We start from the raw sequence: 11,433 nt of genomic DNA on the forward strand, positions 1-11,433 counted from the left end.
GCCTGCCAGTTGATGCAGCGTCCTCGGCTCCATTAACGTCCTCTGCTCCCTTTGCCCTCCCAGCCGTGGTAGCTTCCAGCTGTTGCTAATCTCTGTTTGGCTTCTCTGCTCTTTCATCACTTATATAATGAATTCCCTTTATTAAATTCCCTCCAAACTACTCAAATTGGTTTCTGCTTTTTTCACTAAACTCTGGCAATACAACTGGTTATAATTTAGGATCTTGCTGGGAAATGCACCCCAGCTCAAAGGAACATACATGAGGGATGGAAAAGGGACACATTTCAAAGATACATTGCACCATCAGATATTTTGTTGCAAAGGCTGTGGGTAATAGGCAGGGGCTGCATAAACTGGGGCCTGTTTATGCACAGAAATTTTGAAAGAATTTCAAGCCTGTGTCAAAAGAAAAACAAAAATTGGTTTTCTTAATAATCCACGCTTGACGGCTGATAGCTGGTGAATTGTTTATGTATCGTGTGGAGAAGCCATTTATTTCCTTAGGAAGGAGCTTTCTGATTCCAGGGAGCTTCCAACTTCCAACAATCCTTGCTCTCTCAAGTAGAAGCCTCTGGGAACATACCAATTTAACAAAGTTTGAACAAAGCCTGAATATAGGAGGACATCTCCCACGGCTGTGCTGAGCATAATTGGGTAACAGCGTATATAATTTTTTAAAAACCATTCTGGGATAATTACTAGCTGCTTTTTAAATTTTAAAGTTCTCGACTCTGTATTTATTAAGTCAGGACCATAATTTGTGAAATCAAAGAATTACCAGTTGCTATAGTTTTGTCACCAATGGGAAATCCTTATGACAGATCCCAGCATAGAAGAGTTACCACCTGTGCCCTATATAGAAAGAAGGCAGACAGACATCCTCAGTTCATAGTCGACAAAATCTTTGTGGAATGAATGCATGCACTCCCAAAATCATTGGTGAACAAGAACAAGCAGTTCATTCTGTCTGGACTTAATAGTATCTTTTTAATTTATTATCATTAAGGTCATAATAGTTTATAACATTGTGAAATTTCAGTTGTACATTATTATTTGTCAGTCACTATTTAAATGTACTCCTTTATGCCCGCTCCCTGACCCCCTTCCACTTGGTGACCACTAAATTGTTCTCTTCATCTTTGTTTATCTTCAACATATGAGTGAAATCATAGTGTTTGTCTTTCTCTGTCTGGCTTATTTCACATAACATAATATCCTTGAGGTCCATCCGTGTTGTTGCAAATGGGATGATTTTGTCTTTTTTATGGCTGAATAGTATTCCATTGTGTATATATACTACATCTTCTTTATCCATTTGTCAGTTGATGGGCACTTGGGTTGCTTCCACCTCTTGGCTATTGTGAATATAGGGGTGAACATAGGGGTGCATAAGTCTCCTTGAATTGTTGATTTCAAGTTCTTTGGATAAATACCCAGAAGTGGGACAGCTGGGTCATATGGTATTTCTATTTTTAATTTTTTGAGAAACTCCATACTGTTTTCCATACTCGTCGCACAAGTTTGCATTCCCACCAGCAGTGGATGAGGGTTTTCCCTTTTCTCCACACCCTCTCCAACATTTATTATTTTTTGTCGTGGTGATTCTACCCATTCCAACAGGTGTAAGGTGATATCTTAGTGTAGTTTTGATTTATATTTCCCTGATGATTAAGTGACGTTGAGTATCTTTTCATGTGCCTATTGGCCATCTGTATATCTTCTTTGGAAAAACATCTGTTCATATCCTCTGCCCATTTTTTGATCAGGTTGTTTGTGTTTTTGTTGTTCAGTTGTGTGAGTTCTCTATATATTATGGAGATTAACCCCTTGTCGGATATATGATTTGCAAATATTTTCTCCCAGTTGATGGGTTGTGTTTTCGTTTTGTTCCTGGTTTCCTCTGCCTTGCAGAAGCTCTTTAGTCTAATGAAGTCCCACTTGTTTGTTTTTTCTTTTGTTTCCCTTGTCTGAGAAGACACGATATTAAAAAAGATCCTTTTAAGACCAACGTCAAAGAGTTGTATGGCTTATATTTTCTTCTAGAAGTTTTATAGTCTCAGGTCTTACCTTCAAGCCTTTGACCCATTTTGAGTTTATTTTCATGTACGGAGAAAGGTAGTGGTCTACTTTCATTCTTTTGCATGTAGCTGTCCAGTTAATAGTATCTTTGAAGCTAGATTTTGAAGAATGGCAAGACGTCATGCAGGCAAGAGCAGGATGGGCTTTCAGGAAGAGCCAAGAGGTAGAGTAGAGAGAGAGCAGCAGCCCGATGAGGCTGGGGTGGGCAGCGTTGTAGGACAAGGCTGGCTTTGTAGGTCAGATTAAGCAGTTTTGACTTCCTTTTGTGGTAGAAGGGCATAGAGGGCTTTTGAGTTGAGGAATGACACGATAAGATCTGCGATTTGCAAGTTCCTTGCAAGTACAAGTTCACTAAGTATTTGTCAAATTAAACTTTTGTGAAAGATGATAATGGAGCAGCAGCTAAAAATTCATCTGGATATGATTAGAGTGCTTTAGGTTGGGAGCATTTTCATGCTCGGTGTGTTTAACACTTATTGTTGGTTTCCTAGCAAACACCCATCCTTTTGGTGGAGAAAACAGAAGGGTCACATTAACATCTCCACTTAGAATCACTCAAAGGACAGTCTGTCTCAAAGGAGACATTCACCTCACTTGTTCCCTCAACTTCCAGAGAATACAAGTCACAGTCAGAAGGGATGACCGAGGTCTGGACTCAGGGTGGGACTGTGCTTCTGCGGGAGGGTGGGGAGGACAGGATGGGGAAGCAGTGCAGCACTCTCGTGTCGTGCATGCTCATATCAGAATAAAGTTTCCACAGAAAACTTAAGCACAAGGGAATTTGCAGGGAGAGGCTCAGATGATGTGGGAGGCAGGAGATTGTCAGATGAGCTCCGAGGGTGAGATTTGGGTGACGGAGGACAAAGACATAGGAGCAAAGGGCAGAGGCATTATCAAGACGCTGAATATCTTGCTAGCAATCCTTAGAACAGTCCTTAAGGAAGTTATCATGCCCACCTGATAGACGAGCAAACAGAGACCCACAGAAGTGAAGTGGTTTGACCAAACTAGCCAGAGCGAGGCCTCATCATTTCAGGCCAAGGGGCACAAGCACAGAACTCACCGACCCACCGTGGTCACCTGTGGTCAGCTTGTGCTAAGTCCGCCTGGCTGAGCTTCCTTGACCTCTCCTTGGCATTTGGCACTTTCTCACTTCCTCCTCAAAACACTATGTGCCTCCTGTCCCCACTCCTCCCCTTCATCTCCTACCTCTCCAGCTGCTCCTCATAGGCGTCCTTGGCAGGCATCTCTTCCCTTGCTCTAAGAGGCGGTGCCCAGCCTCTTCTCTTCTCACATGACAAGCCTTCCGTGGTGATTCCTCTACTGCCCAGGCTTGGACCTCCAGTCACATGCTGACGACGCGTCAATGTGGGTCTCGCTTCAGACAGTTCGGGAGCCTCCAGTCCCACGCTTCTCAGATATATGGATGTGGATATCCCACGATCCTTTCAAGCACCAAGGCAGAACCCATCATTCCTACCCTAAAGCCCTCACCTGATTCAAAATTCTGTTATGATTTCCTCATCAGGGGACAATTTGTTTCAAAAACATGGCCACTGCATCTCTGGGGTTCTTTCAGATCTCAACAATCCAAGTCTACAATCACTGAGCAAGCATATCACAACCTGAACTTAATGCCAGAATATCTTCTCCAGAAGGGGAAAATAAATCTTGATCTATAATGTGCATTTTAGAAGCTGGATCATAGCTTCATCCCAGACATGAGATCGGCTCAGCAAACATTTCACTCCCCACTCCCACTCCCCTGGGTGGTCTTTTTCTTGACTCCATCAGGTGAGAAGAGGAGGGGGTGAGGAAGAGGAGGGAGGGAAAGGAGACCCTTATGGAACTGGGTCAGCAACTGCCAGGGATGAAGTCAGTTGCCTAGCAACAGTGCCCTCTTCTCACTTCCCTCTAGAGATCAGTTTGTGATATTCCATTCCTACCTCCCTTCTTTGAGGGTTGCTCTCAGTATTTATTTTAACTAGATTTTACGTATATAAAATTGTGAGGGGACACATAGATCATATTCTTATGCTTACATAGCTGAATATGGAATTTGCAAATCATAGAGAAATGCACAGCTCTTCAAAAGAAGCTGCCTTCTTTTGGCCATTATTTAACAAATATTTATTGAATGTGTCTGAAATGTGCCTGACACTGCAAAATACTGAGTTGAAAAATCTTCCACAGGAAGGTTTAAAAACAAAAATGAGTCCCTTGTGTCCAAGAAGGACTAAGAATTGGCTGAGGGATCACACATTAAAATTCTAACTTTAAGAACATATGTGGGTGGCTGGACATAATATCAATATATCAAAAATCCTTTACATTACTACATACCAGTAATAAAGATCTGAAAAATACCATTTACAACAGCAAGAAAACCACAAGCTACCTAGGAATTGAACTAACAAATGGGATGCAAGACTTGGTGTGGAGAAAACTATAAAACTCTATGAAAAAAATTTTCTAAGAAATCTAAACAAATGGAGATAGCTACCATGTTTGTGAATGGGAAGAGATAAAATCCTCAAGAAGTCAGTTCTCCCCAAGGTAATCTGTGAATGCAATAGAATTTAGATGAAAATCCCAACGAGTGTTTTGTGGATGTTCATAAGCTGATTCTAAAATTGATAAGTAAAGAGATAGTAACAGACATGGTAATTTTAAACACAAAGAACACGGCAGGAGATTTGTCCTACTAGATGTCGGGATTTCTTATAATCCTGTAGGAATTATGGCAGCGTGACGTTGGTGCAGAAACAGAAAAATTGGACCTCTGTAACACATGTGGGCATGAGGGAGTTTTGCTCCACAACAAAGATAGAATTACTAATTAGTGGGGGAAACATGGATGGTTTAGTAAACGATGCTAGGAAAACTGGCTCTCCATAGGGAAAAACATTAAATTACTTTACCATCTCACACCATAAGCAAAAATCTATTGCAGATAGCTTAAATAATAAAAACAAAACTGTGATAGGCCTAGAAGAATATATATGAGAATATCTTTATAAGCTTAGGGGAGGGAATAGTTTCTTAAGACTCAAAAACGCAAACTGTAATGGAAAAGATTGATACATTTGTTAAAGGAAATTTTCAGAAAAGGTAAAATGATGACTCTCATACAGATATAAAATGAACATGTGTTACAGATTTTATTTACTTCACTGTTTATGAGGGAACCAGGCAGATGTTATAACTGTTAAAAGGAGAAATCAGAAAAACAGAAATTTATGTGGAATAAAGGAATGTTGAAATAAATTTACAAATGGACGTGAAACCGGCTTTTTCCACAGGGAGGTTGGGGCCGGGGCTTTAAGGAATGGAGGCAGGAGTCAATCGAATTGCCACCAGACAGAATTAATTGTCATGTCTAGAGACAAGAATTATTTTGCCTTGCTATCAGTATCTGCAACTTAAAAGCTATAAAATAGCTCACAACCATCAGTGGCTAAAATCTAATAACCTGGAAGGACATGCTCTAAACAATGCATGATTTTCCATTAAGAACACCCAGTAATCTTTTGTGTTTATTCCAAATTTCTTACCTATTTGATTACATTAAAAAAAACTTTTGCCCATCAAAAGACATTATAAATGAAGAGAAATAATAAGCAACAGACTAGAAAAAGCTCTTTGTAATGCCTATAATTAACAAAGGATCATCCAAAATATATGAAAAATTCCAAATCAATTAAAACATAAAACAGCCAGTAGAAAATGGGCAAATGATACGAACAGGCAATTCAGGAAGGAGAAACTCAGGGTGACAAATAAATATATGCAAAGATGCTCAACTTCACCAGGAATCAGAGAAATGCAGATTAAAACCACAGGGAGACGATGCTTCCCATTGGATAGACTGGGAAAAATGAAGCAGGCTGACAATCGCAGATGTTGGGGACCACACGGGGGTATGGAAACAAACTACTGGTGAGCGTGTATATGGTACCGTCCCTAAAGCAGCTTGGTTATCGCTAGTAATTAAAGATACGCATGCCCTCCAACCAAGGAATTCATTCCCTGGGATTTTTTTCTACACATGCACAGGGAAATAGAAGCAAGACTATTTTTTACAGCATTACCTGTAATGGCAAAATATTGAAACCACTTAAATGGTCGTCAACAGGAGAACGAAAAAAAACCCTGTGATATATTCATACAAAGGAGTGCTATATAGCAGTTAAGATGAATAAACCAGAGCTCCATTTATCAACATGGATAAAGGCCCCAAACATGATGTTAGGTGAGAAACAAGTTGCAGAACAATGTATATATCTGTTATCATTCCTATCAAATCTTGAAACACACATGGAAATGATAAACAGCGTGTGTAGGACGGTGGTGACTCCCGGGGAGGGAGGAGCGTGGGGTCAGGGAGGGCTCCCCAGGGCTTCAGAGGAGACTGTGATGCTTCATTTCTACAGCATTTGCTGTATTTTTCTCTAAATTTTTGTAACTCTGAAGCAGGTTTTGAAGTCTAGGCACCTGGATTATACTCGGTATAAGTAGACTTCAGCCCGTAGCCAAATCAAAGTGTTCTTTCCCCTTAAAAGTTCGCTTCTCTCAGAAATGGACTCCCCTCTCCCCCCAGACCAAACTTTGCTTCTTAGGGACCCCAAGAAGTGGATTGTAGGTAGATTCCTTCCTTTTAAGGAACTCTAGTCCTTGCAAGAGCCGGTATGGTCTTGTCTGGAGCGCCTGTCCTCTAGGAAATGGACTGGCCTGGCCTGCCAGCAGCTGGGTGTGGGAAGTCTAGAAGCAAGGGAACAAGAACTCTTCCCTGAAGGAAAGCCCTTCCCCCTGCCCTACTGGTCTTGAAGCAAAGTGAGATGCAGTGGGGCTTCAGGCCAGCGAAGGATTCAGGATAGGGACTCCTGTCCAACACTGAGAAGGGGAGCTCTGGCTTTCCCCCTGTCTAATGTTCGCCCTGCAGGGCACATGAAAAACACAGCTCATGGGGTCCAGCCCCGACGCCGAGTGGTTAAGTTCACGTGCTCTGCTTTGGCAGCCCAGGGTTTTACCGGTTCAAATCCTGGGCGCGGACATGGCACCGCTCATCAGGCCATGCTGAGATGGCGTTCCGTGTGCCACAACTAGAAGGACCCACAACGAAAAATACACAACTATGTACTGGGGGGCTTTGGGGAGAAAAAGGAAAAATAAAATCTTTAAAAAAACCCAAAACACAGCTCAGGAAAGTAGTATCTCACAGCAAAAATATTACAGTTCAGGAGCAAACATATCAAGAAGATACAATAATCCTGAACTCATATGTATCTGGAGTAGACATTTATCCTGCCCAGCATCCTAACCCACTTCCTGTTTAGAAGGATTTCTTTCCTCCTACTTGACAAGAGATTTTCACATATTGAGGTATAAGGGGTAACTATTTGGGTTCAAAACTGATTTGTTTTGAACTAAAAAGCCTGACTTATGGCCTATCAAACATATATTGTACATCTGCTTTAATCGTTAAAAAATGTACTCTCTTAAACTACGAATGTATACCTCCCTTGCTACGCCCTATTTGTAACGCCCCACTTGGCCCCTTTCCCAACAGCAGGGTCATGCTGACCTGCTCAATGGCAACTGAATACCCCTTTGGCACTTTGATGGAAATGCATCCTGGATGTTCTTAGTATATGTTCTTTGTTCTAAAAAAGCATAAGACTGTACTGAAAACTACGCTTCTCCGGAACCCTTTCTTCCTTTCTAGAAAAGCCCTTCTCAGATTATAATCCTCACTCTGGCTCAAGTAAAACTCACTTTATTTCTCTTATCTATAGAATGGTTATTGGTTATTTTGTGCCGACACACTCTAGAAGCTCAAAATACTCTATTGTCATTTTCCAAGCCTCCTGGGCCCCCAAGGCAAGTCACACCACCTAGGTAGGCTCTGCCAATGGACATACCTTTGCCTCACATGGTTTGGGAGCCACTGACGTGGAAAAGCAGAGACCACAAAATTTCTCTGGCAGGCTGGGGTCTCCAGCAAGGCTGAGTTCCTGGGGCACGTTTTGGCTCTGCTGGGCACAGCAGCAGCCGCTGCGAGTTGCTCAAGGCACCAGGGAGCAGCACCCATAGCTTTGCAGTGACAGCTGCAGCTTCCTCACGGGACCCCTTCTGCGGCTTGATGTGCAGCTCCCAGCTGGGTAGCCCAGCGGTTCATGTCTCCCAATAATTCTGGGAGGTACTTTTTCTGCTTAAACAGGCCAAGTCAATTTCTGTTGCTGGCCATTTAGAATCCTGACTGATAAGCCTAACAATACCCTTTGAAATCGAGAAAATAAACAGCATCAGAATCACATGGAGAAACTGACAAATGGCGTGATCAGAATGGGAGACTTAAACATCACTCTTTCAGAAACTAAACCATCAGGGACACAAAAGATCAACAAAGATACAGAAGGTTTGAACAACTGTTATCAGGCCCTAGGGGACGGGTGACCGCAAGTGGGTCCTTTTGCCCGGGGTTGCCTGTGCCAACAGAACTAGACGGTTCAGAATAGCAGGGCAGAAACTTTGTTCGTTGATCCACAGAGGGAGACTGAGCGCTCACGACCTACCACACCTTCAACCCAAAAGGAAAGTGAGCAGGGTTCTTACGGGACGTGAAGCCGGGAGGGGTCTCCGCATCATCGCTGGGGCGGGAGCATTTGGGGCATGCACGGATCTTCCCCTCTTGTCACCAGCGCCTTTTGCATAGGGCACCCGATCGCCATCTTGGACCTTTCTGGTTTGGACCAGTTCTGTGTTTTGGCCTTATGGAAACGTTCTGCCTTGGTTCCTGTAAGCAAACACAACTTAAAAACAAAGCATTAGCCGTGGAAAATGTTTTAGGGACTTTCCTGGGTGACACAAGGAGATTTTAAAACTTACTCTAATAGATATGGATACAAATAGAATCCAGTATCTGAGAAATATAGAATTACATTAGCCAGCATACATTTCAGGAGCGCATGCTACGTGCCAGGCACCGTGCCAGACATTTGGGATACATCAGTGAACCAAACAAAATCTGCGCTCTGGCACAGCCCCTTCTCCTTGCCCCTCTGCCTGCAGCCACTGCTCTCAGCCTCTCCCTCCCACATCTTCCTCCCCTGAGGCGGGAGAGAAGCCCTCCTCTGTCAGGCAGAGTGGCTTCCCCTGACTTCGCAGCTTGAGCTTATCGAATCATCTCCTCAGCAAAAGCAAGCTTCTTCCTGCAAGGAGTTCTTACACCGCTGCTAACAGATCAACATTGTCTGCATATTGTTACACAGAAAATTGATTTAAAAATACTTTTATCTAGTGACTGATAGTGGGTATGGGGTTTCTTTTGGGGGGGGTGATGAAAATCTTTGGAATTAAATAGTGGTCATGGGTAATGAAACCCTCTGGGGCTGGCCTTGTGGTGTAGCGCTTAAGTTTGCATGCTTCGCTTTGGCAGCCCGGGATTCACAGGTTTGGATCCTGGGTGCGGACCTAGCACCGCTTGTCAGGCCATGCTCTGGCGGTGTCCCACATACGAAATAGAGGAAGATGGGCACAGATGTTAGCTCAGCAACAATCTTCTTCAAGCAAAAAGAGGCAGATTGGCAACAGATGTTAGCTCAGGGTCAATCGTCTTCACACACACACAAAAGAAACCCACTGAACTGTACACTTTTAAAGGGTCAATTTTCAGGTATGTGAATTACATCTCAATAAAAAATAATAATATGATAGATTCAGCAGTCAGCCCAGTACCTAGCATGTACTAACTGCTCAATAAATAGTTACCGTTTTAAAAAGACGCTATCTCTCCATCATCCTTCTATCTGTTAATCATCCTTAAGAAAAGGAAGATCCTTGGGAGATTGTATAATTTTCTAGAATCATCTCATCTACTACCTATCCTCAAAGTCTGGAGGGATCCTAGAGCTGATAGCATTCTGTGGCTTCCACATGCCAAACCTTTCCATGGTTTCAAACCAAGTGGTTTGAAATGGTTTCATTCCAAACCATTCTGCTTCTGGTTTGGATTTTGTGGAATAGGAAACAGAGGCCTGTGGCTTTTCCATTAAACTTCTCAGGGGTGTTTAGGGGGTCAGAATTTGCTACCCCAAAATGTACCTCTTTGACTTGATTATTTTTAAGAACAAATGACTCAGGAAGAAACTTTGACCCTGCCCCTAACTGTCTGAAAGAATTTAAGGTAGAAGGCCTGTCCCAGGAAGGAGCCATCACCATAGATGACTCTAGGTGTGGAGGACAGGAAGGCACTAGCAAGCCCATTTTTATCAAAGTTCTCTCTCAGGTCTCATTGCCTACAGATGGCCCAGCAAACATTTGTTTATCAAACATTTGCTTTTCCGTCATCATGTAAATTGCCTTCCTCCCCTTTGAAGTCCCAAACAACAACCTCCAACATCCTCCTTTGTCCTTAGCTGAAGATGGTATTTAAGGTGGCGGCTTATGCCATTTTGGCAAGTTACTCAGTTCTCCTGGGTTTCTCCCATGTATATGTGCTACTAAATTTTGTTTGAAACAACCCAATCAAAAAGTGGGCAGAGGATATGAACAGACATTTTTCCAAAGAAGATATACAGATGGCAAATAGGTACATGAAAAGATGTTCAACATCACTAATCATCAGGGAAATGCAAATCAAAACTACACTTAGATATCATCTCATGCCCATTAGAATGGCTGTAATCACCAAGACAAAAAACCATAAATGTTGGAGAAGATGTGGAGAAAAGGGAACCCTCATCCACTGCTGGTGGGAATGCAAACTGGTGCAGCCACTATGGAAAACAGTATGGAGATTTCTCAAAAAATTAGAAATAGAAATACCATATGACCCAGCTATCCCACTTCTGGGTATTTATCTAGAGAACTTGAAATCAACAATACAAAGAGACTTATGCACCCCTATGTTCACCGTAGCATTATTCACAATAGCCAAGACATGGAAGCAACCCAAATGCCCATCGACTGATGAATGGATAAAGAAGATGTGGTATATACATACAATGGAATACTACTTAGCCATAAAAAAGACATAATCGTCCCATTCGCAGCCACATGGATGGACCTTGAGGGCATCATGTTAAGTGAAATAAGCCAGACAGAGAAAGACAAACACCCTATGATTTCACTCCTATGTGGAATATAAAAAAAATTACAGACAAAGAGAACAATTTCGTGGTTACTGGGGTAAGGGGTAGGGAAGGGTGGACACAAGGATACAGGGGAACATTTATATGGCATCTGACAAATATTAAGGTACAACTGAAATTTCACAATGTTATAAACTATTTTGACCCCAATAAAAAAAATGTTTAAAGAATTTTGTTTGATTTTCTCCTATTATTCTGTTTC

The sequence above is a fragment of the Equus caballus genome, chromosome 8 (genome assembly GCF_041296265.1).
Source record: "Equus caballus isolate H_3958 breed thoroughbred chromosome 8, TB-T2T, whole genome shotgun sequence".
NCBI classification, from domain to species: Eukaryota; Metazoa; Chordata; class Mammalia; order Perissodactyla; family Equidae; genus Equus; species Equus caballus.